The sequence below is a fragment of the Stomoxys calcitrans genome, chromosome 4 (assembly GCF_963082655.1).
Source record: "Stomoxys calcitrans chromosome 4, idStoCalc2.1, whole genome shotgun sequence".
NCBI classification, from domain to species: domain Eukaryota; kingdom Metazoa; phylum Arthropoda; class Insecta; order Diptera; family Muscidae; genus Stomoxys; species Stomoxys calcitrans.
Window position 1 is genome coordinate 180999560 of NC_081555.1, and position 26422 is coordinate 181025981.

Consider the following 26422-nt stretch of genomic DNA (forward strand, 5'->3'; position numbering starts at 1 on the left):
TGATAAAACATTTTAATGGAAAAATTTGTATTTTTCTTTGAAAGTATTTAATAGTTTTTCATAGTCTTATAGGCATTATATGACCCTTTAGTTTTAACCCTTTGATAAAAGTAAAAGGTTTCACGTGTTTGCAATAAAGTGAAAAAATGTGTTTATTTCTCAGTAATACTAAGATAACTTATTTTATCTATCTTTTTTTTGCATCATAATGAAGTTTACAAGATAAAGTCATTTTAACCTCCTAACATGGAAGCTTAATATTTTGGAGTATTTCAATGCATTGGGTAGCATCTATGATATTTTCGATGGTATATATAGGACCCTTAGTAAGGAAAACGTCCCCGAACCATTGCATTTGATCCCCCATGTTTTACCGTTTTAGTGATCGAGGATTATATTATTATTTCTACGACCGTTTTTCTTGTTTTCGGGTCCGATAACCACCTTACAATACAATTTTTCATTCACAGTTCATCACAGCTTATTGATGGGAGATTTTGATATATGTAATCTCTCAATACTATATATTTTTTTTCAATAGTGTTAATTTCCTGGATATTGTGCATACAAATTAGCTTCGTGCCACCGTAGCGAAAAGGTTAGCATGTGCGCCTGAACGCCTGGGTTCGAATCCTGGCAGGACCATCAGAAAAATTTTCAGCGAGGTACTTTGCCATGTAAAAACTTTTCCCTAAAAGAGGTGTTGCTCTGCGGCACGCCGTTCGGACTCGACGTTAAGGAGGTCCCTTATTATTAAGCTTAAAATTAAATCGGACAGCACTTATTGATTTGGGAAAATTTTGGCCCAGTTCCTTAATAGAATGTTCATGGGCGAATTTGAATTTGCATTTGCAATACCCTGCGAACAATTTCTATACTAACGGACGAAAAAATGCTGTCACTAAGGACGTTCTGGTGCTTAATCGCATGCGTCGTAAATAGTTTTCTATATCTCGTTTTCACTTTCTATTTTTGTAAAAATCCGTTTCCTATCGCTTTTGCAAAATAATTTAATAAAACTTAAACTTCTCGGTAAGTTGTTACTTCAGTTATAAACTTTTTTTATGTAACGATGGGGGTCCACATTCCGAAGATTTCCCCGCCCAAATTTATTCTAAATTATAACAATATTATTATTATATTACATATTATCTTATCGATTACAATATTATCTTATCGTTCCAATTCAATTTCGAGTGAAAATATTGATATTTAATGAGTTTTTCCCAAATTTTTTGTTCACTGCTATTTTTATGACTTGGCGACTTTTTTTGAAATGGACATAATAACTCGAATATTTTGAACAATTGTACCTATATTATTGCATATTCCTTTTTGCACTGACATAACGGTAAATGCAGCGGTTAGATTGAAAGAAAGTCTCTGTTAAACAATTAAATCAACAATGATTTTTATTTTGCTGCGCTCCTATTATTTTGACCGCAACTGTATGTCTATGAGTGAACCTACCTTAGGGAGTAGAATATAATAAATTCTTTAGAAGATCCAGGAAAGTTGAGAATTTTCTTTTTAACTTAAAAAAAATGATTGGCGATGTTAAATCAAATTAATAATGTGTTTGTCACATAGTAGACTGGGATACACTTGTAAAAATAAAGTTTTTCTTAGCTTAATTTATAGTGTTTCCTAAACCGACTATTTTTGTGAAATAAGTTTGGTTGGCAACACTGACATCATATTGTTTTCCTTATATCCTTCAAACGTTTCGAGCTCAAGAGCCTTATTATGTTATTTAAAACAGTATTTATTATTGCGATTTTAGTGCATTGTGTTTCGATTTTTGACACCAAAAGAGTTAAAATGTAAACTTTAAATATTGAAACTGTAATTTCATCTTTACCTTTCGGCTGGAATGGTGCAAACTTCTTTTCCCGAACTTGTAATTCAAATCATTTCTCTTACATTTCCTTTTTGCAATGCTATGTGTGTGGTTTGTCAATAATAATGGATGAGATCATTGTTAGACGACATCATCCCAGCTTTCTCCTTCGTTTAAGGAGATTTTACTTTTCTATTTGGTTAAAGTCTCTTTTGGTAAAAAAAGAGAAAATGTGTCTAAAAGCGAAAAAGCTAATATGGTTAACGTAGATATTGTTTCTAAGTTACAAATAGAGGGTCGAGTGAACTAATTATTGCAGGGTCTATTCATTTCATTCAGAAAGTTTCCTTACCCCATACTAAGAAAATGTGGTTTATTACATTGATTGTATTACAAACTTCATAATTTTTGAAAGAATTCTTAAAAATCTTTTCCTTGTTTGATTGAACAAAAAAAATTTTGATATCAAACAAGGTTAGGTTAGGTTGAATGATTCGCCCACCAAAGGTGAGTTCACTCGGAGGCCAGTTTGGCCTATTGTGATACCTTAGAGAGAGAAAGGGAAGAAAAGGGAAAAATTTGAGACCTCCCACTAGAGGTTATACACGAATAAAAAGAAAGAAAAAGGAGGAGTGGAGAAAACCCGAGCAAGAGGTGAAAACCCGCTCTTCTATACACAAACACGGACCTACCTACGCCGGCGCCTGTGTCACCCCCACCCCAAATTTTTTGTACCTCAATAGTCCACATGTAGACGAAAGAAAATAATTTTATCTTTTTCAATTTTCTTAAAGCGGCATTGTACCGAGACGAAACAAAAATTTTACTACCGACTAACTTCGTTAAATTAGCAACACTGGCACCATGCTGCTCCCTTGATCTCCTTTTTCATCATTAAATCAAATTTTTAGGTAGCAACCCCATTTTACCCCAAAAGTGTGAAAAGAGGTTTATTTATTGAAATTCCAAGCATTGCTGAAATACAAATTCTCAAGAGTTGCTTGTTCGGTAACAACACCCACTGGAATAACCGTCAATATTTACACTTATCAACTTCACATTGGACACCTACTCCCACACCTCATTAAAAGTGGAATTGCTAAAATCATATTCTAATTTGAGTGTATTTTTTCAGCGAAAGTAAAGCCGTTTTTTTATTGCAAACAAATGCCATAAGATAATTTCAATTTCTACACAACTCTGAAATGGGGGGAAAGATCAATGTTTGCCTTATTATCATGTCAGGTTGTCAATTTGTTGTTAGTTTTCATTTTTCAAAAAAAAAAATGACAGACAACAAAATAGCCATAAATTCGCATTGAGGGTGTAGGAAAAAAAGCACAAAAGTACAATAAAACAAAATAAATCAAACAATTTTTTTTTTTTTTTTACATACATACATATGTATACATCAAGAACACATGAATTTCTATGATTGTTTTGATTTATTATTATTTTCCGAACCCAAAGTTTATTTATATCAAACCATATACTTTAGATAGAGACAAGCCTACTAGCGCCCGAAGCTATTTCTATATCATTGTCTTACTTTGGGTATTTTAATTTATTCATACTTAGATGTCCAAAGAAGATGAAAAAAACCATCCATCTAATTTGAAAAAAAAAAAAAATCTCATGCTTGTGGTTTTATGTAGTAAAGACAATCGCATGTATTGAAGATTTACACAGATCCAGCGGGTTGAGTCAATTGCTTTGTATGCACACATATTCTTAAAATAAAGAATTACTATCCATTTTTGAATGTTGAAGAGTTGTACCTTGCAAACTTTAAATTTCAACATGAAAGTTGGGCCTAATGATCGAAAATTTCTTTGCAATGGAAAATGATAACCAGAGGATGCCACACACCAATCATGGTATGATGCGTTTCGACTTCTGGTAAATTAAGTCATCATCAGAAACCAAAGGTCGTTCATTAGTAGGCAGTACACATTTATATAAAACGTCTAGTAAATAAATACACAAATAGAAAAATTGATACCAAACGTGCTTACTTCAATGCCATACGGTATTGATAGTGAAGCAACCCCGTATAGTTTTAAAACAAAACCGCCTGGTAAAGATAAAGTAAATGTTTTCTACTAATATTCTCGCCAGGATTCGAACTTATACTTTAAGGGTCATAAGCGGATACGCTAAATACAAACCTGATTTTCAAATTTGGCGGACATGTTTTTTGGCCTAGAGACGAATCCTATTGAAATTTAAAGAAATGGGTTCAGATTAAGTCATAGCTTGCCCGATTTTGATTTTTATATCCTTTGCATGAGCCTTTTTCAGCCGATGTTCTGAAGCCATGTCTTCTTCAATTTAAAGAAATCGGTTCAGATTAAGTCATAGCTTGCCCGATTTGGATTTTTATATCCTTAGCATGAGCCTATTTCAGCCGATGCTCTGAAGCAATGTCTTCTTCAATGCCTTTATCTATGTTTATGGAAATCGGTCTATATCAGTCCAGATTAAGATGTAGCTTGCCCGATGTTTGGAAGCAATGTCTTCTTCTATGACTTTATCTATGTTTATGGAAATCGGTCTATATCTGTCCAGATGAAGATGAAGAAGTAGCTCACCTATTCGCCCTATATCAACCTCAATTGCAATAATGTGGTGAACACGAAATTTGGAATATATAGGATTTCGTTATGTCTCTTGAGATTGATAATGAATTTCATAGAAATCGATTTAGATTACAATATAGCTCCCACATATATGTATATATCAACTGATTTTTTCTTTTAGAGCCTTTGCAAATGTGTTTATCAGCCAATCTTCCCAACATTTTTACCAATTTGTATACCCACCACTGAAGGATGGGGGTATATTCATTTTGTCATTCCGTTTGCAACACATCGAATCTTATCAAAGTCTAAGACAATCTTGCCATGTCCGTCCGTCTGTCTGTTGAAATCACGCTATAGTCTTTAAAAATAGAGATATTAAGCTGAAACTTTGCTCAGATTCTTTTTTTGTCCATAAGCAGGTTAAGTTTGAAGATGGGCTATATCGGACTGTATCTTAATATAGCCCCCATATAGACCGATCCGCTGATTTAGGGTCTTAAGCCCATAAAAGCCACATTTATTAACCGATATTGCTGAAATTTGGGACAGTGAGTTGTGTTAGGCCTTTCGACATGCTTCTTCAACTTGGCTTAGATCAATCCAGATTTGGATATAGCTGCCATATAGACCGATCCGCCGACATAGGGTCTTAGGCCCATAAAAGGCGCTTTGATTATCCAATTTTGCCAAAATTTGGGACAGTGTGTTGTGTTAGGCCATTCTTCATCCTTCTTTAATTTAACCCAGATTGGTTCAGATTTGGATATAGCTGCCATATAGACCGATTATTTCTGGTCTCGCCAGGATTCGAACCCAGGCGTTCAGCGTCATAGGGGGACATGCTAACCTCTGCGCTACGGTGGTGGATATGGCTATTAAGAAATCGATTTTTGTTCTATTGTACAATATTGAACAATGACTTGTACTTGTTAGACCACTCAATTTCCGTATCGAATTTGGTCCAAATCGGACCATAGTTCAATATAGCTGCTATGGGGGCATAAATTATACATTGTTCTACGGATTATGACGAAATGTGGTTTACATATATACCCGAGGTGGTGGGTATTCAAAGTTCGACCCGCCGAACTTAACGCCTTTTTTTATTTGTTCCTATAACAAACACTTTGCGTAGAGATTTATGTAGAAATCGATTCAAATCTCCCATACATATGTACGAGTAGCGCACCGTAGCGTAGAGGCTAGCATGTCCGCCTACGACGCTGAACGCCTGGGTTCCAAACCTGGCAAGACCATCAGAAAAATTTTTCAACGGTAGTTTTCCCCTCCTAATGCTGGCAACATATGTGAGCTACTATGCCATGTAAAACTTCTCTCCAAAGAGGTGTTGCACTTCGACACGCCGTTCGGACTCGGCTATAAAAAGGAGGCCCCTTATCATTGAGCTTAAACTTTAATCGGACTGCACTCATTGATATGTGAGAAGCTTGCCCCTGTTCCTTAGTGGAATGTTCATGGGCAAAATTTGCATTTGCATATATGTACGAGTATTGCCCGATTTACAAGTTTAAGCGCGTAGTAACACAATTATTGGCCAATCTTCACGAAATTTCTTAAGCCTTGACTTTTTAAGAGACAGCTCCAAGAGTTACATATCGCCCGATTTCCTGTTATAGTGGCGTTGAACTACAATTCTGCACGGATTTGCCCGGAATGTTTTCTTACCCATCGAAACCCCCTCCCTCAAAGTGTATGATATCGCCTAATTTCAGCTTATGAGGTGTGTGTAGTATATTTTATAGTCGGCACCTCTTCCATTCCTCACTTGCTTCTTAATAACTTCGTCCGAATATCTTGAGCAGTTCTTAAAAAGCAGCGGTTTACAGAAAAAAGAATGTCGTTAAACATTTTAAACAATTCCAAAAAAGGTTTTCCCATTCATTTCCAGTTTTTGTAAATTTTGCCCATTAAAACCTTTTTCATTCCATTTCATAATGCAAAAAAAAGCCAAAAAAATTTTTTGAATGTTCTTTAATCCAAAGTCAAAATCAATCATAAATCAAGACAAAATAAATTTAGAAATACAACAAGATTTTTAGTAATTTTCTTCATGATTAGCTAAAAATCTTTTATAAAAAAAAATCAATGAAAACCAAAAATCTCTTACCAAAGTGGCAAGCAGTATTTCAAGATGATGATTTGTCACTTGTCAACTTCAATGAATATTATTATTGTTCTTTCAATTGTATAAATTCAATATGATACAAATTAACAAGATGCAGATTGTATAGAATATTTAAATTTTTATGATCCTCTAATGGATGGCTGATTTGATTTAGTTTGGAGTGTCAATGCATAATTAATTAAACCACATAAAAGATGACTTCATTGCCGAAATTAGGGAATAAACAAAATGAGAATATATTAATAATTTATGAGGAACATCCCGTGGTGCACCACACAGACACAAAGAATCTATAGCTATTGCTAAATCCTCCTACCTGTTAAATCCAATGATTTTCATTGTTTATGTTCAATTTAACATGTTTGCTCATAAAAATTATCTTCAGAATGAAATCTCATTAACAATTGCACTAATTTTCTTCAAGAAATAAGAGTTCATAAATTCTTAATTTATGAAATGTTTGCCTGTTTTTAAATGAATTCACTTTGAAAAGCTTTTGTATGAATTGTGCCTAGGTAGCCAAAACTAAAGCTAATAAAATCATTTACCCATCAATGACCATAAAAAGTAATCTATTCTACATAATGAGCTTCATTACTTTAATTTTATGTCAATACAAATCTGAAACAAATTGAATTAGTCAATGAAGACAATTTTATGAATGAAAACAGATTCATTCATTCATTCATTAGAGCCTTAATGAGTGAAGCCGTTTCTAATGAATGAACACAATTTGAATTAACACAAAATGTAGACCAAATTATCATAAAACACATACAATATGTATGAAGGCGGACACTAGTTTTGAACATCTTAATTTATGTTTCCCAAATTGCTGGAAGCTTAAATACTTAAATAAATGTATAGATTGAGGGAATGTCGAAATGAATTTCAATTATTATAAAAATCTAATTAAAAACACTTGTGTATTGTTGGCAAACAATACAAATTCAGAGGTTTTATGCATTGATTTTCAATGCTGAAAATTCTTTTTTCTTTTAACAATCAAGGACATCCATTGAAAAAATCAATACAACAGAATTGCAATATAAAGGTGAAGAAAATGTTTTGTATTGCAAACATGGAAGATTATTTAAGACTTTTTGTTTAATGAACAACTAATTCATACTAAAACCAAGTAAAAGTGTACTAAGTTCGGCCGGGCCGAATCTTATGTACCCTCTACCATGAATCGCATTTGTCAAGTTCTATATCTCTTTATTGGCAAATAAAGGCTAATAGATAAGAATTGCTATGCTATTGAAGCTATAGCAGGTTATGATCCGATTCGGACCGAGATCCGTTTTTGTGGGAGCTATATCAGGGTATGGCCCGGCTGTCACGGGATAACTATAAGCACCACACAGGCTTGAACTTTTAGCTCCGACTTGTGTCGTACCCATCGTTACCACGGGAAGCTTAGCTGAAAGCTACTGGGCGCGTCCACAGGTTGCGGATGATGGAAAGCTCCGTTTTTATGCGGATTAGCTGCAATTGCGGCCGTGGGCAGTCAGCGATTTTCGAGAGGAGAGTCTCAGTGAGGAGTCAGGTGGCACTGACTCTTAATTAAATACTGAATGCCAATGATACTCGAGATGACAAGGCGAGTTATTGGCGCCTTCAAATAACCAATGGGCAACATCAGCGTCTGTTCCCAGGTTAGGGGCACACAGAAAGTCGGGATAATCACGATCAAATCCGACTGTCTGACACGCCTAGATAGAAAACTCTTGAATGCCACCTTTTCATTGAAAATTTCTACATGGCCTAAGGCCTCACAATGTCACCTGCACTAGTGAAAGTATCACCACAGCCGAAATTTTTTTCAATATTCTCGCCACGATTAGAAGCCATACTTTTGGAGTCATACACGGCAATGCTGACGCCAAAATGGTTTCCAATTATTTTACTACGGCTATCAATTATTCAAGCGAAGACAAGATGGGACATTGTCGAAACCGATGGCGATAGTCGATAGTCTGAACTATGAACTAGGATCTCGATCAAGATCCTTATCTATTATCTTCTACAGATTTCCAAGTGTTGCGTGCCTAGATCTAGGTTTTTTATTTTCACATCTTGTTAGCTAAGAACTGAAATTGGTTGGCTATACAAGCGTCTCTCAAACCTATATCAGATATGGTGCATTTCGGTGTAACCCAATCTTGCTATTTAACTTCTCAATATCATAGGTGTATTCTTCATGATGATTTAAAATCATGACTTCTATTGTGCTCTTCTACATCTGTCCTAAACTTGATGTACATAGATCTACTTCTAAATGTTGTTACAAATCGGGAGGATTTGTGATTTGCAGTTCACAGAAAATTTGTCTTTAACTTATTTCGAAGAAATTCAAATCAAACTCTCACTCAGCTTTCATATACCCATAAAAGACAGTCGTGAGTTATATTAACGCCATTTTTTAAAGCCATGTCAAAAAACTTTATGACAGTATGTTTCTTTTCTAAGACAAGATAAATTTATAAAACCATTACTATTGTGATATGCCTTAAAATGGACCATGAAAAGCCCAAGACAACATATTTTGACAGTGTAGCTATTTATAGAATCTAAAAACAAAAAGCTATTGTGTCATAAAACATCACTTAAATTGGGAGTTTATAGATCAAATGGTCCACACATTCATTTTGTTAAACACTGATTTGGACTCATTCTGGAAAGTTTTAGTTCTAGATTCCAATATCAAAACACCACATGCGGTTATTTTTATTCTTTTTTCCAAACATTTTGGGCTATTAATTTTATGGAAATTTATTCTTTGTCATTTAATGCATTATGAAAGGAGAAACATTCATTTGATTAAATGGGCAAAAATAATAAAAACAATACCAGCCAACACTGCGAATCAATACAGAAATTTGCACAAATACAAAAAGTTACTTTTAAACACATGAGGTGAAAAATACGAGTTATTATCCAAGGCATAAAGTGTTTGGGAGTTGTCTTTGTTTCTACGATTTATCGTACAACTTGAAGAATTTTTTTAGAACAATAAAAATATAAAAAATAGCTTAAAAACTTGGAAAACCCCTGTATCACCACAGATAACAAGCAAACGCACACAACTATATTTTTATTGGTTTAGATACTAAGTATACACCCAGAAACCTTAAGTAGGCTGTTTTTAACAGGTTTTGTCCAAATAATAAACTTGTTCAGTGAATCCCGAAATTAGAAATTAGAAAAATACGAGATATTATCCAAGGCATAAGGTGTTTGGGAGTTGTCTTTGTTTCCACGATTTATCGTACAACTTAAAGAATTTTTTTAGAACAACAAAAATATAAAAAATGCCTTTTTGGCCATAATAAATGCTTTTTAAGCTAAGAACTTTTACTCTTAAAATAAAAACATTTAAGATACTCTTATTTGTCTTTAACTAAGGTACTTAATACTTGTACTTCTTCTAATGTAAATTTTCTTGCCTTTAATGATATTTTGAACTTCATTGAACGCTTTTTATATCCACCACCATAGGATGAGGGCATAATAATCTAGTCATTCCGTTTGTAACACCTCGAAATATTGATCTAGGACCCCATAATATATATATTCTTGATTGGCTCGAAATTCTGATTCGAACTAGCCATGTTCGTCCGTCCGTCTGTGGAAATCACGGTAGCGGTCGAATTTTGCACTAATACTAACACTTGAAATTTTGCACTAATACTTGATATAGGTTGTTGGGGATTGCAAATGGGCCATATCGGTTCAGATTTGGATATAGCTCCCATATAAACCGATTTGACTTCTTGATCCCATGGAAGCCACAATTTTTGTCCGATTTGGCTGAAATTTTGCACATAGTGCACGTAGTGTTCTGTTATGACTTTCAACAACTGTGCTTAGTACGGTCCAAATCGGTCAACAACCTCATTTAGCTCCCATATAAACCCAGCTCATACACATAGTGTTCTGTTATGATTTCCAACAACTGTGCAAAGTACGGTCCAAATCGGTCTTTAACCTGGTATAGCTCGCATATAAAGCAATCTACCGATTTGATTTCTTGAGCTCATGGAAGCCACAATTTTTGTCCGATTTGGCTGAAATTTTGCACATAGTGCTCTATTTTGACTTCCAACAACATTATCAAGTACGGTTTAAATCTGTTTATAATCTGATATAGATCCCACATAAACCGATCTCCCGATTTGATTTCTTGAGCCGCTGCTTGCCGCAATTTTCATTCGATTTGGTCAAGAACATGATGTAGCTCCCATACAAACCGATCTCCCGATTTGATTTCTTGAGCCATTGCAAGCCGCAAATAAGTACGGTTCAAATCGGTCAAGAACATGGTGTAGCTCCATACAAACCGATTTCCCGATTTGACTTCTTGATCCATTGCAAGCCGCAAATTTTCCGATATGTCTAAGTTTTTGCAAATAGTGTTCTGTTATGACTCTCAAAAACTGTGCCGAATTGAACCGTGCAATTCGATCTATAGGGTGATTTTTTTGAGGTTAGGATTTTCATGCATTAGTATTTGACAGATCACGTGGGATTTCAGACATGGTGTCAAAGAGAAAGATGCTCAGTATGCTTTGACATTTCAACATGAATAGACTTACTAACGAGCAACGCTTGCAAATCATTGAATTTTATTACCAAAATCAGTGTTCGGTTCGAAATGTGTTCAAATTTTGACAAATTTTGTTCAGCGATGAGGCTCATTTCTGGTTGAATGGCTACGTAAATAAGCAAATTTGCCGCATTTGGAGTGAAGAGCAACCAGAAGCCGTTCAAGAACTGCCCATGCATCCCGAAAAATGCACTGTTTGGTGTGGTTTGTACGCTGGTGGAATCATTGGACCGTATTTTTCAAAGATGCTGTTGGACGCAACGTTACGGTGAATGAACACATTTCGAACCGAACACTGATTTTGGTAATAAAATTCAATGATTTGCAAGCGTTGCTCGTTAGTAAGTCTATTCATGATGAAATGTCAAAGCATACTGAGCATCTTTCTCTTTGACACCATGTCTGAAATCCCACGTGATCTGTCAAATACTAATGCATGAAAATCCTAACCTCAAAAAAATCACCCTTTATAACTACATATAGCACCCATATTTTAGCAGAATCCAAGGGGATGGGTTCCCAAGATTCGGCCCGGCCGTACTTAGCACGCTTTTACTTGTTATCTTTAATTGAAAGATGTTTAATTAAAGACCTGTAAGACTACAAATATATGGTAAAGCCAAAAAACCATTGACCAAAAGAAATGTACACATAATACACATTGGTTTCATTAAGGCAAGTTCTACTTCGGTGATCCAATTCTTTAAAGTTAGGACGAAATATTTTTCAGGGAAGTCTCTATGCAGTTTGTACAGCAGCTCAATACAAATACTTTTTATTGATGTTGATGATGGGCCAAACGCTGCATGCTCAGGTATGCATACACTAAAAAAAATTTTGTAAGGGCAGGTGATGATTACCAAATAAATTAGCTTCATATACCAAACAAGCACAAGCACGGAAGCTCTAAGAAGTCGATATTTATTGGGGCTATATCGCAATGAACATATCTTCGACATGTTACAACAATCAACCTTGGAGGCCACCGTAACGCAGAGGTTAGCATGTACGCCTATAACGAACGCTTGGGTTCGAATCCTGGCGACATCATCAGAAAAAATATGACGCTGAACGCCTGGGTTCGAATCCTGGCGAGACCATCAGAAAAAATTTTCAACGGTGGTTTTTCCCTCCTAATACTGGCAACATTTGTGAGGTACTATGCCATGTTAAACTTCTCTCCAAAGAGGTGTCGCACTACGGCACGCCGTTCGCACTCGGCTATAAAACGGAGGCCCCTTATCATTGAGCTTAAAACTTGAATCGGACTGCACTCATTAATATGTGAGAAGTTCGCCCCTGTTCCTTAATGGAATGTTCATGGGCAAAATTAGTAATTTGCATATCCTAATATGCCCATAAAAACACTTATTTGCAATCTGTAACATCATACATCAATATTTTCTTTTAATGTTATATGCATTGCGGAATTTTTTAGTGAATAGCTTTAATCGTTTGAGCGCAATAGTGCTTTCGACAAACGGATGGTTGGACATTGATATAGAATGAGAAGACGATCAAGGATACACATACAATTTGATGTCGCACATTGATATTTCGAGGTGTTAGAGAAAGGAAGAGGAATATCGATTCGAAATATGTCCACATACAACTTCCCTACAAACCAAAAAACAAAAACTCCCAACTAACAGCACTCATTGCTGGTAGTGATGTGAGTTTTAGCTCATTGATACTGAAGACCTTACTAATGTCAGTAGCATGAGTGAGACATTTTTTTCTCATGGTCTCGCCAGGATTCAAAGTAATGCGTTCAGCGTTACACGGTAGCCTCAGCCATCCCATGGTGGTAAGGAAATTTCGCAGGATAACACCATGTATCATATACACTGGAAAAAATTCACTACATTTTTTGTTTCATATAGACTAAATCATTCCACTAGTATGAGACATAAAATCATTGTTTATTTAGTTCACTTCGTAACGTTCAAGATCCCATCTATCTAATTTAGAGCGTAGATAATACTGGAACAATTAATTAGACACATATAAATAAACTGGATCAATTAAAGAATTTTTGGAATGTAAATATGGTGTTTAAATCATTCTGAAGTCTTTAATGTACTGGATTTTGAATAAAACTTTTTATTTTAAATTAATAACGTCCAGTTCTTATTATATATTTATAAAACGATTAGACACCATTAGAGTAGTTTTTTTATAAAAAATTAATTTGGATTTTTTTTTTTACATTTATTTTTTTTTTTTATTGTGTTTTACTACTAACCTAAGTTTAATCACTTCTGTATCTGGAGATCAGGATTTGTTTTCGTAGATTCAGTATTCTTGATTTTACTGATCTGGCTGTTTTTTCTTTCGTTTAGTTCAAACAATTATCACGGCTTTCGTTTGGTTAATAAATCTTGTGGCTCTCTGGTGACTGAACAGAAAAATCAATCACTGCCTTCTGTTCGGTTAATTGCGAATATCTCTCGAATCTTAGAAATTAATTGTTTATTTCTTGTTTTTTTTTTTGTTTTTTTATTCGAAGTTATTTTTTAATACTTTGTATTTTTGTCTGCCGTTGTTGTTTTGTTGAAGGGTTTGTTGGTTCGCGTTAAAGTTGTTAGAGAAAAGACGTACGCTTCGATCGAGCACCAAAATCACACTGAAATTAGAAAACCCCGCATTAACCCAACTCAATGTGTGGTGTTGGTGTGATACGTTGGCTGGTTGGCTAGTCTGGAGCTGGAGCTGTCGTCGTTTGGCGTTGTTTTTGTCGCCTCTCGCTCCATGCTGCTGCTTGGTGATGATGATGATGATGGTGGTGATGTGACCGTATACGTACGATCAAGCGATCGATCGATGTACGAAAAAGTCGACAACGACGACGTCGAAGCGCGACACAAACATGTTTTCAAAAAAAGGTAGTTTTGTTTCGGGTTCTGCTTTTTTTGTGTTTAGCGTTTTGCGAGTTTGTTTTTATTGTTGTTATTACTTTTTATTTTTTTATTATTTTGTGTGTGTTGTTATTATTATTTTTTTATTTTCATTCTCGCCTTAGCCCACCACCACAGTCATAGTACATAGAGTGACTGAGGAGCGTACATTACTTGCGATTGCGAGTCTTAATTGAGAGATTGGGAAAAAGAACACAATTTTGCCAAGTGCGAGGTTGCTTTTGTTGCTATTGCTATTGTTATTGTTTGTTTACATTTGTCACTGTATTGATCTCTATTTGCTATACCTTAACCTATAATTCACAGTGGGGTGGGGAAACTTCAATGAGGGTAACTTTTTTATCAGTTAGGGATTTTTTATTTTTAAACCTTCCCAATGTCTGTAAATGCTCCGCAAGCACTTAAATTAGTTTCTTACTCATCGACGTAACCGGCAACTATGATTTGGCGAGAGTATTATGCCGCCGATAAACTCAGCCAAAGTGGGCAGAATAAGCAAAAAACTTTTTCAAGTTCTTCTTCTTCAATGTTATAGGTATTACTTGATGAAAGAATTAATATTTATTTTTTATTTGAAATAAATATAAATGAACGGTAGTTCAAATCATTCAGAGGTTTGTGGCAATGTTTTTGTGAAGGTTAGCATGGCCGCTATGGCGCCCAACAACGGGGTTCACTTCATGTCGAGAAGATTGCAAAACTAAGCTCTGGTTGTCACTACACTTCTGTTGGCCACAACTATGAGTATCTTATCCTTGTATAGTACATAGCTTGTTCGGATCCTTACTTCTAAGGGGTAAGGATCCGAAAGATCTATGGAGAATGGCCGAAAGGGCCATTCAATGGTCAATTCAATGTTAACCCAAAGAAGACCGAAATATGTCTGTTCACGAGAAAGACGAAGGTGGGCCAATTTAACGCACCACGTTTCCTCAATAAGACGATTTCGATATCTGACAAGGTCAAATATTTGGGTGTGATCTTGGACAGGAAACTAAATTGCTACTGAATACATTCAGGAGCGTACTGAGAAGGCTCACAGATGTTGGGCACCATGTAGACGAGCTGTAGGCTCGAAATGGGGCCTGAATCCTAGGGTAGTCCAGTGGCCCTACAGGAGCGTGATTAGACCAATACTTACTTACGCCTCAGTAGTTTGGTGGACTGCTATGGAGAAAAAGTGCAACATAAGGACCATATAACAGGTTCAGAGAACATGTGGTCTTGGCATAGGCGGATCGATGAGGACCACGCCCACAGGGGCACTGGCGACATTTGTGAGGTACTATGCCCTGCTAAAACTTCTACCCAAAGTAGAGCTGGCAAAATATCGATGGCACTATCGATACTATCGATTTTTAATTTTTTACTGAATATCGATTGATATTTTTTCGATGGATACTATCGGAAAAGTAAATTTTTTTGCAAAACTAAACAAAAATAAGTAATCCGACACTGAATGTATTCTTTAAGATACATTGCCCCTATAGAGGAAGCAATTTTCATCCGATTAGACTAACATTTTGTGTAATGATTTCTCTCATGTCTTCCAACTGCCTTTATTAACCTTGGTTTTATTTAGTCTGAGCATTGATATTGCTTCTATGCTACTTCTCCTTTTCGTTTGAAATATAGGTGTTGGGGAATTAACGATAGTATCGATATTTATTATTAAAACTATCGAATGTTGCGATTATCGATAGTTCGCCAGCTTTACCCCAAATCGAATGTGGCGATTATCGATAGTTTGCCAGCTCTACCCCAAAGAGGTATCGTACTGTGGCACGCCGTTCGGACTCGGCTATAAAAAGGGCCCCTTATCATTGAGCTTAAAATTTGAATCGGGCAGCACTCAGTGATGTGTGAGAAGTTTGCCCCAGTTCCTTAGTGGAATGTTCATGGGCAAATTTGCATTTGTACAAACTCATAAAGGCCAGCCGGGCCAAATTTGAGGGGCCATATAGATAAATCAGCTTATATATGATGACATAAATGTAATTAACATATAAAATTTTAGACATGTAGGTCCAATATTGATATTAAAGCTTTAAGTAGCTCAAGAAACTAAATCAAAACGATACTAAGTTTTATCGTTTTTCTATTTGTGAACTCAGCGAGATTGAATTTCGCATGGGTGTACTTCACATACCAAATTTCAAACTAATCAAAAAAATTAAAGCTTATATCCTAATGGACCCATCTAACTCAAATTACCTATTCAGGTGGAAGTTTATAATATTGGGTTGCCCAAAAAGTAATTGCGGATTTTTTAAAAGAAAGTAAATGCATTTTTAATAAAACTTAGAATGAACTTTAATCAAATATACTTTTTTAAACTTTTTTTCTAAAGCAAGCTAAAAGTAACAGGTGATAACTGACAGAAGAAAGAATGCAATTACAGAGTCACAAGCTGTGAAAAAAATTGTCAACGCCGACTATATGAAAAATCCGCAATTACTTTTTGGGCAACCCAATAGTATTTTGAAAAATGTAATCCAATTGTCATAGAAATTGTGGCTACTAAAAAGTCCAATTCGGGGTTCAGTTTACATATATTGGGATCTCCCGATGGAGGTATACTCCAAAAAATCAAATTTCATTAAACTTAGATAAAAACTTAGGCTTCTAGGGCTTAAAAAATCAAAATAAGGTACCGTTTAATCTATTTATTTTCTTTACCCCACTGTGCATTGACAGAGATGTTCGCTACGCGGAGAGTTCTTTTTAAGGTGAATTTGGTTGTTTTTTGCTCAATGTAGGTTAATACTTCAAAATAAGCTATAATCTTGATTTAAAGCGGTTTCTTTGTTGCTGACATATTTATTGAAATATATAAATTAAAATTAAGGTTAATTAAAACAGGAATTATGTACTTCGTTATAGTACGAAGGTACCAGGTACAAATTTCATTTTTATTGAAAATTGTTTAACTATTATTAGAATTTTTTTCAAATTGTTAAGCATCGTAATAATTATTCATTTAATTAGTAATTAAGGGGGTTCGCAATGGATACTGCGCCTTGAAATATGCCTCAGGGGGTTTGCGTTCCGCTCTGCTGCAGAAAGTCTGCAGCCCATTGACCAAACCGTGTATTAGCTAGAAGATTCGAATTTTCCAAACGTTAGGGGATTCAAAAACGTTGTCAGCATTAGAAGAGAATAACCACAGCTGAAATCTTTTTCTGATGTTCTCGCCAGGATTCGAATCCAGGAGTGCAGCGTCATAGGCGGCTATTCTAACCTCTGGGGGGCCTCTTATTATACCCTGCACCATAGTATGGGGGAATACTAACTTCATCATTCAGTTTGTAACTCATATAAATATAGATCTGAGAACCAACAAAGTATATACATTCTTGATCGTCCTGAAATTTGACGCCGATTTTGCCACGTTTGTCATAAGCACTCTAACTTTCGAACGACTAAAGCTTGCAATTTTGCACAAATACTTCTTTGAAGAAAAAAAAGACTCCTGTACATCTCAATTAGCTCACACTCTCTCAATTTCCTTTTTCTTTCCGCGGAATAGATCTTTCTCCTCTCTTCTTTTCTTCCGATATATCTCCTTCAACTGGCGCGTTGCTACTGATTGCAGGGTTGCCCTATATACCGTATTCTCGGCTTCAGTAGCATCTCGACACTCTTGGTCGAAAGAAAGAAACCCCTCCTCCATGGGTTTCTTGGAGGAGGCTTCCGATTCTTAAGTACGGATTTCGCGGCATTTTCCATGGAGTGGGCAATAGTTTGCCACTGCGCCATTATATCATCGGAACAAGGAATGCTTTCATCAAGCAACACCAAGTTTCGAGGTGTCTCCATCGGTTTGATGTTTAATTCTTTGGTAGAATTTCCGGACTTCATTCTGACTCCTGTACATCTCAATTCGCTCACACTCATGTCTCTCAATTTCCTTTTTCTTTCTACGGAATAGACGTTTCTCCTCTCCTTTTCTTCCGATACATCTCCTCATCTGGCGCGTTGCTACTGATTGCAGGGTTGCTCTATATGCCGTATTCTTAGCTTCAGTAGCATCTCGACACTCTTGATCGTACCATGGGTTTCATTGAAGGAAGCTTCCGGTACCCAAGTACGGATTTCGCGGCATTTTCTATGGAGTGGGTAATAGTTTGCCACTGCGCCATTAGATCATCGGAACAAGGAGTGCTTTCATCAAGCAGTCGACTAAAGATAGACACGCAGACATGGTAAACACGATGATTTTGGGTGTTTACGAAATGTTCAATTCTCATGAAGGTTTATTTGACAGTTCTATAAAGAACTGTCAAATAAACTAATAAGAGAATAAAGAAATAAACCAATTTCAAATCTATTTTATTCAGTTCTGTGAAGTGCGGTTCAGACCACCCAATATCCCGATATAGGATATTGAGGCCATAAAAGATCCACTTATTACCCGAATTCGATGAAATTTGGCACAATGTGTACACCCCTACCCATTCCTGTCACATGTGGTATAGCTGCCATATATACCGATCTCCCGATATTGTGTAATGAGCCTATAAAAGGAGCATTTTTCATCCTATTTTAATGACATTTGGCAAAGCGAGCTCCGGTACCCCTCTAAACCTTTTTGTTGAATATCGTCCAGATCGGATCATATTTTGATAAAGACCGATCTCCGATTTTTCGTCCGATTTTGATGAAATTTGAAACAGTGAGTTTTGATGAACCTCTACACCTGTTTGCTGAATAAAGTCCAGATCGAAACATATTTCAATATAGCTGCCATATATACCGATCTCCCGATATAGGTGTAGGTTTATAGGAGTACCGGAACTCGCTGTGCCAAATTTCATTGAAATAGGATGAAAAATTGTCCATTTATATGCTCATTACGGTATATATGGCAGCTATATCCAAATATTGTACGATCATTTGACAGGAATGGGTAGGAGTCTACCAGAACACACTGTGTCAAATTTCATCGAATTCGGGTAATAAATGGATCTTTTATGGACTCAATACCCTATATCGGGAGATCGGGTGATCGGTCTAAGGGCACCTATATCCAAATATAGTCCGATCTGAACTGCACTTTACAGAAATGAGTAGGGGTCTACCAGAATTCACTGTGTCAAATTTCATCGAAATCGAATGAAAAATACCAATTGATTGCCTCAAGGTCTGAAGATCGGTTTATATAGTGGCTATATATAACTAAAATCGGTTTACATACAAAAAATACGAAATCATCAAAAAAAAATTTGAAAAATGTTTTTATACCCAAGATATCTGCAAAATTATAAATACCCAGCTTTTGGTTATAAATGGGTAAATACCCGGGTATTTACCCAATTTACCGGGTAAATACCTTTTGGGTATTTCGAACCCTGGCGAGACTATCAGAAACACACATTTTTCAGCGGTGGTTTTCCCCTCAACATTTGTGAGGTACTATGCCATGTAAAACTTCTTTCCAAAGCGGTGTCGCACTGCGGCACGCCGTTCGAACTCGGCTATAAAAAGGAGGCCCCTTACCATTGAGCTTAAAATTGACGGACTGCACACATTGATATGTGAGAAGTGGAGTGTTCATGGGCAAAATTTGCAATTTGCAAGCAGATTGTACATCTTATGAAATTCCTAAAATCTTTGGTCGAAGCCTCTCGCCAGCTAATTTTAAAAAGGTAAAACAGATGATTGAGCCATTAAAATAGGTTTTAATGATCTGTGTAACCGTGATCTCTTCATTTCTGAATATTTTAACTGTTTGGAAAGGTCGTTACAAAGAAAGGTCGCTTTGCGGCAAACCAATAATCCAACTAAATAGAGGTTCCCCTGATCATTGAGCTAAAATTTGATTTGGGCAGCACTCATTGATTTACAAAAAGTTCAAGCTCTACACCGGAACTCCATATTCAACTTTCATCTTTTATTCATATTTTATATAGTCAATTGTTCAACGTAAATCAATCGGAATCTGCTAAACCCTGCCTGCTTTTGTAGCCCTTAGATCCTTACAAATTAAGACATGCAATTAATATCCTTTCAAAATTTATTGCTTACGCCGGGGTCTCTTCAGATTTAGGGAGTTTCTTATGAGGCGCATTTTGTATGCCCTAGTCTGTGGTGTCGTTTATGAACCGTATTTAGAAATATAATACATATGCACTTTGTATCGATGTATAAACACCACTTTGCCTGTATGTTTGTATGTCAAATTGTACCTGTGTTTTGCAAAATCGCCTACATTAGTTCGATGACTTAACTCATCATCGTATTCTGTGACAAGTTTTTTTCCATCGAATTTTATCGGTCGCCAATAATCGCGCAAATTCGACTCCCATACAGTAACATTGAGAACAAGCAACAAAGTGGTTGCAGGCTAAATGTAATATCGACAACAACAACACAAACAACAGTCAACAAGACAAGTGATTTAAACGAAGCGACAGACAACACGAATCAGTCGTCTGGAAAGAGCGGGTGGTGGTTTGGCATTAAATGTCCGCCACAACCATGTTTCATTCATTATTCATAGCCATTCAGGCTGTTACAATTTACGAAGTTTCAAGACTTCAGCTGGGTCCAACAACAACAGCAGAACCTCCGAAAGTAGGTGATTTGCCAATAATACGTAGGATTTGGTTTGTTCAAAAAAACAAAATAAAACAAACAACGCTCAACGTAGACCGGCTACAAGTCCAATTTCCTGTAGACATGGAATAGGTTGGTTACTTTCGTTGGGAGAGAAAACTACATCTAGCCATTCATTCATTCACTTATTCGTTCGTACATATGTGTGCGACCAACCTAACGATTGCCATTTCTGCTGCTTACTGTTCTCGAAAAAGAGAACAGTTCGCGCATGCGTTGTGCCAAGTGCCATGCGGAGGTAGAAAAGACCGACAGACAGAGCAAGCTAATCATCCAAAGCAGAAACAAACGACTCAGACTGCCAGCCATTACACATGCGCAATTCCCACGCACGCATACAGTGATACAATGCGGCCAAGTTGCCTTAGCGCAGTACCACCGCCAGACAGACCCATGTACCGGTGGTGTTTTATGACATGTCGCATATAACAACTTGAATGGACATCATGGCCAAAAAGTGTGATCCAACGCAGGCAATAAAACAGGCGACCGCTTTGGAGAGAAATCCACACGAAAAAAAAACGATGAGCAGCTGACGACAAGTCAGCCAGCCAAACGATGATGAACGAACCGTAATAACAAATAAATTGCAATTGTTTCTGTCTCTTGATTTTCTTCGGAATGGTGACGTCACTTGACCAACAGCGGCCATGTATGACAGCATCGCCAAAGCTAATCTTGCCAAAGTAGTCAAGTCAAGTAGTCCCATTCGATGGCTGTAATGAGTCAAAAACTGTTGTCTACTACGACTGCAAATTGAATTCATGTTTATCAGAAGCTCTTTTGTTTATGGTTGTTGTTGTTGTAGTTGTTGATCTTCTGACACAATACAAGTTGCAAATTTAGCTGTACATTTTTGACAGATGTATGATCGAGCAACCGACCGACCACCGCATCAAGGAGCATATACAAGCAAACATGCGTTTTGATATCCCCAGAACGAAAACACCAATTTGAATGTCAAACAAGAGATGTTTAAATGCTGACGTTGGGATTTTTTTTCATTTCATTTTTATTCGCTTTGCTTTGCTTTATCCAAAAGATTCCGATTCAGTTTTGCGTGAAGACAATGATTTAATATTTGAATGAATGTTAATTAATACGAATCAACTCCCTCATACAAGTGATAGTGTGCTAGCGTATACACTCAGGCAAAAAAGTTTGGTGAAAAAATTTGATATTAACAAAAGTCTAACGTAATGAATTTTGCCGTTTACGACAAACGCCTGGTGAAAACATCAGAAAACATTTTCACCACTAACTACTATTGCTGGCCATTGTTTGATTAAGAGTTAGCTTCCCGGCTGATGAAATACTGCAACTTCGATGTTATATTGAAATCCCATTGGAACGTCAAACCTTGACAGTAGTCCGAATTTTAACAGATAAGCAAATGGAAATTTCTATGTCCATGCCCACAAAAATTTTTAAACAAATAATGCGAAAATATGTATTTTGACTTGTCGTATATGGTTCAAATTGTTTTACTTTTAGATATAGCTATTAAAAAGATCAATATTTTGTTATACACAATTGAACAATAACCTGTACTTGTTAGTATTTGGTTCAAATCGGAACATATTTCGAAATAGCTGCTGTGGGGCATAAGGTATGCATTTTTCACCGGATTTTGACGAAAGGTCTTTTACGTATATACCCGAGGTGGTGGGTATCCAAAGTTCGGCCCGGCCGAACTAAACCCCTTTTTATTACTTGTTATTGTTGTAATATGTTGACTTGCAAGGTGTGTGCCTTTCCACAACAAATTTTTACATTGGGTTGTTGAGATTCAACATAAATAATTGCAAGATAATTAACAAATTTTGTCGCCGTTTTTTCGACAAAGTTGTTGTTTTTCAATGTTATTTATATCTGTGTATGTATATTGTTGACCACAATTATATTTTAAGCCCATCAAGCCCTGGCAGTCCATTCAGGCAAACTTTCGAACGAGTTTAGCTGGCCCCTTTGAAATTCAGCACTTTTACTTTTTGTTAAAGTAGCTCAAGTTGTAGTTTAGAAATAACTCCCATTTAAACCGAACTCTTAATCGAACTTATTGCATCCTTAGAATGCGCGAATCTTATTTGATTTAGCTGAAATATTATATAATATATTTTTTGTTTTATCTTCCAACATCTATGCCAAGAATTGTCCGCATTAATCCGTAATCTGATTCGGTTGGAGGCCACCGTAGCGCAGAGGTTAGCATATATTCAGCCGTGGTTTTCCTCTCCTTATGCTAGCAACATTTGTGAGGTACTATGCCATGTGAAACTACTCTCCAAAGAGGTGTCGCACTGCCGCATGCCGTTCGGACTTGGCTATAAAAAGGAGGCCCCTTATGATTGAGCTTAAACTTGAAACGGACTGCACTCATTGATATGTGAAACCCCTTATCATTGAGCTTAAACTTGAATCGGACTGCACTCATTGATATATGAAAAGTTTGCCTCTGTTCCTTAGTAGAATGTTCATGGGCAAAATTTGCATTTGTGTATAATCTGATATGTGTAGTTTCCAAATAAACCTATCTTCCGATTTAACCTCCTAAACTCCCAGAAGGCGCAAATCCTATGATATATATCTGAAATATAATTTTTGACTTACTTCGTAGTTGACTTCCTTTAAAGGCTTCCCAAAATTCATGTCAAGTAATAGCTCCCATCTACCTCCATGGTTCAACATTCTTATCTGATATGCATACATTTTTAAATGTTTTTCTGACCTTAAAAGGAATGTCATTCATTGTGGATGATATACGAGGTCTGTACAAAAAATATTGAGAATTTTGAGAATGAAGTTGTAAGTCACTAGGTGGTGAAATTTCTGTATTGGCTTCACTTATCAGTCCATCTTCTCTCCAAGTATTACAACAATAATGCATACCATTATGATTTTATACTACTATCGAGTTTGTCATTCCCTTGATCTTTAAATGGAGGTAAATACATCAAAAGGCTTTTCCTTTAATATTTACTTTTTGTTACTTACATCTTTCTTGAGGTAAGGGGGCTATATGACAATTTAATAATTTTCGTTGCAGTTGAAGAATGCGTACTCAGAGTTAGTCTGAGGCTTAAACATTTTACCTTCGAAACAGAAACCCACTCATTATTATCACTTCAATCAAATAAATCCCAAGGTATTAAGGTTACCAAATTACAACAAAAATCGCTTGTGTGAGGCACAATGACATATGAAATGCATGATCTAATATGAGACAAAGGTGAAAACAGCTTGGGCGATATATGAAAAAAATGGAAAACTGAAGAAGTCAATATGTAAGGATATTTAACTTATAACTTTGCTTGGGTTCCATATTGTTGTAGGAGAAAAAGAGTTTTGCGAATTAATTTCCAGAACCAGATTGTTTGGAGGAGTCGTAAAACTAATCCTAAACCTTTCATACACATTTTTATTGGCCTAGCATGTGCCAATACTGTCATAAATGTTTCCAAAACTTGATCTTAGGCTTCATATAAAAAAAGATGACTTCAGCCGCTGCTATGTTTTTATAATGAAAAGTAAATAAACGATTCAGTTTACTCAAAACTTTTGATGACTGCCAAGCCACACACTATATTCCCACCTTTTTGGCCAATTATCATTTAAACATAATGAGTAGTGATTGTTTATTTGTCTATGGGGATAATAATTTTTTAATATTTTCTTGTTTTTCAAGAAAATCGAATTCGAGAATGGATTAGAACAGTGACAAGCCATTTCATTGTACAACATACGAAAGCCACACATAACGAGGAGAGTTTCTTCATCACTGGAATTTTTTTTAACAAAAGGGCTGTGCAAAATTTCCTAATGTTATGAACTGGCTACGGGTTTTCGATCGCTACGAAATAACACAAATACATTGTAACAAAATAGGAGGACAAATTTGTCATTTGTGCCATGGAGCAAAAATCAAACGTTATTAGCCATATTTGCCTTAATAATTCATAACTAAGAATATCATTTGAACTCTACACATGCGCATGGGGGCGTAATGTATTCTAAGAGATTTTTATATGATTTTTCAGAATGTTGAGTCAGCCAGTTGTCAGTTGGCTAGTGTTACACTTCACTTTGCAGTGAATCAATTTTTCACATCTGTATCTGCTCTGCACAGTGATTGTAGGCAAATGAGCTGGTCATAGGCCAACTCATCGATTTCAGATTTTAAGGCGAAATCTGTCTTACAGCTTGGGAAGAAACCTGATAGCATGACAAAATGTTTCCACAACCATTTTTGAACTCTGGCAAGCAAAACAAAACTCAAAAAAAATTCTATACGCCAAAAGTAGCACATGGTCAGCAATATGGTCAACATGGAAAATTGAGCATGGTATGGTCATTAAAGAACATCGGTCTGTTTAATTGAAAATACTGATCGTTAACCAAAATGGAAAACCTAAGCAACCCACATGTTTGCAAATAGCAAAGCTGGGGTTACAGTAGAAATTGATTGAAAATTGGAAATTAAAAAAAAAAAATCCCTCATTAACTCATTGTGCTAAAAGAATACGATAAGCCGATGTAAATACAAAAACTAAAATTATGCGACATAAAAAAAAATTAAATTAAGATTATTCAAGTTAAAGCGCTTCAAGTTCAGCCGGGCTGAATCTTATATACCCACCACCATCGATCGCATGTGACAAGTTCTTTAAATGACTTTTTCAAATATATAGGAGCTATATTAAGTTATAGACCGATATGAACCATACTTGTCATTAGAAGTCATAACAATCAACCAAATTGGATAATAATTACGCCCTCTAGAGGCTTAAGAAATCAACTCGGGAGATCGATTTATATGGCAGCTATATTAGGGTATGGATCGATCTGCACCATACCTAACACAGTTTTTGGAATTCAAAACCTAACACTGCATGCAAAATTTCAGACAAATCGAATAAGAATAGCGCCATCTAGAGGCTACATATCGCAGAACAGCTGAAGACATATTGTATACAGTGCTGCCGTTTTTGGTGGTTTCCTACCAAATTTGGTAGGTTTTTATTTTCTTGGTAGGTTGGTAGGCTGACCTCAAATTTTGGTAGGTTTTCCTACATATAAATACCAAGTTAATTACTGAAAAAATCGCAGGGGATAACTCACAATTAATTCACTTCTTATCGTTTCAGCGTATTCGTTAAAAGTTCAGAACAAAACCGAGGGACAAAATTCGGTAAAAGGGTCGTAAGATCGTAAATTCTGGTTAGGAAATGCGGTTTTCTGCCTTTATTCTAAAAAAAAGCCTGTGGCAGGCGCATACAAAGATGTTGAGGGGTCCATGCAACTCACTGTGAGAGCGAAATTTGGCAGTAAAAGCGCATTTCTGGGTTCAAACATTAAAGTCTGGTATAAAGGATGCTATATCAAGATGTATCATCATTGAACGTAAGGCTATTGAGTGATTTCAGCAAACAGACGGACGGACATGGTTAGAACGATACGACAGTGCTAAATCATTTTTATACCCACCACCAAACAATGGAGGTATATTCATTTTTGTCATTCCTTTTGCATCACATCGAAATATCCATTTCCAACCCTATTAAGTATATAAATTCCTAATCAGCGTAAAAATCTAAGACGATCTATCCATGTCCGTCCGTCTGTCTGTTGAAATAACGCTACAGTCTTTAAAAATAGAGATATTGAGCTGAAACTTTGCAGAAATCCTTTTTTGTTCATAAGCGGGTTTAG

General features: G+C 36.1%; 1 protein-coding gene across 11 annotated transcripts in view; it reads right to left on the reverse strand.

Annotated features, from left to right (window-relative positions):
* LOC106082989 (smoothelin-like protein 1) overlaps positions 1-26422 on the reverse strand; it is a 117914-nt gene that overhangs the window by 75384 nt on the left and 16108 nt on the right. The window contains exon 1 of one of the 11 annotated variants that reach the window (XM_059366626.1): positions 13423-14070. The exons of the other annotated variants lie outside the window; for them this stretch is intronic. The gene's annotated coding sequence lies outside the window, so the exon portion shown is untranslated. Of the gene's footprint in view, positions 1-13422; positions 14071-26422 lie in introns of those variants that run through there. 11 annotated transcript variants of the gene reach the window in all.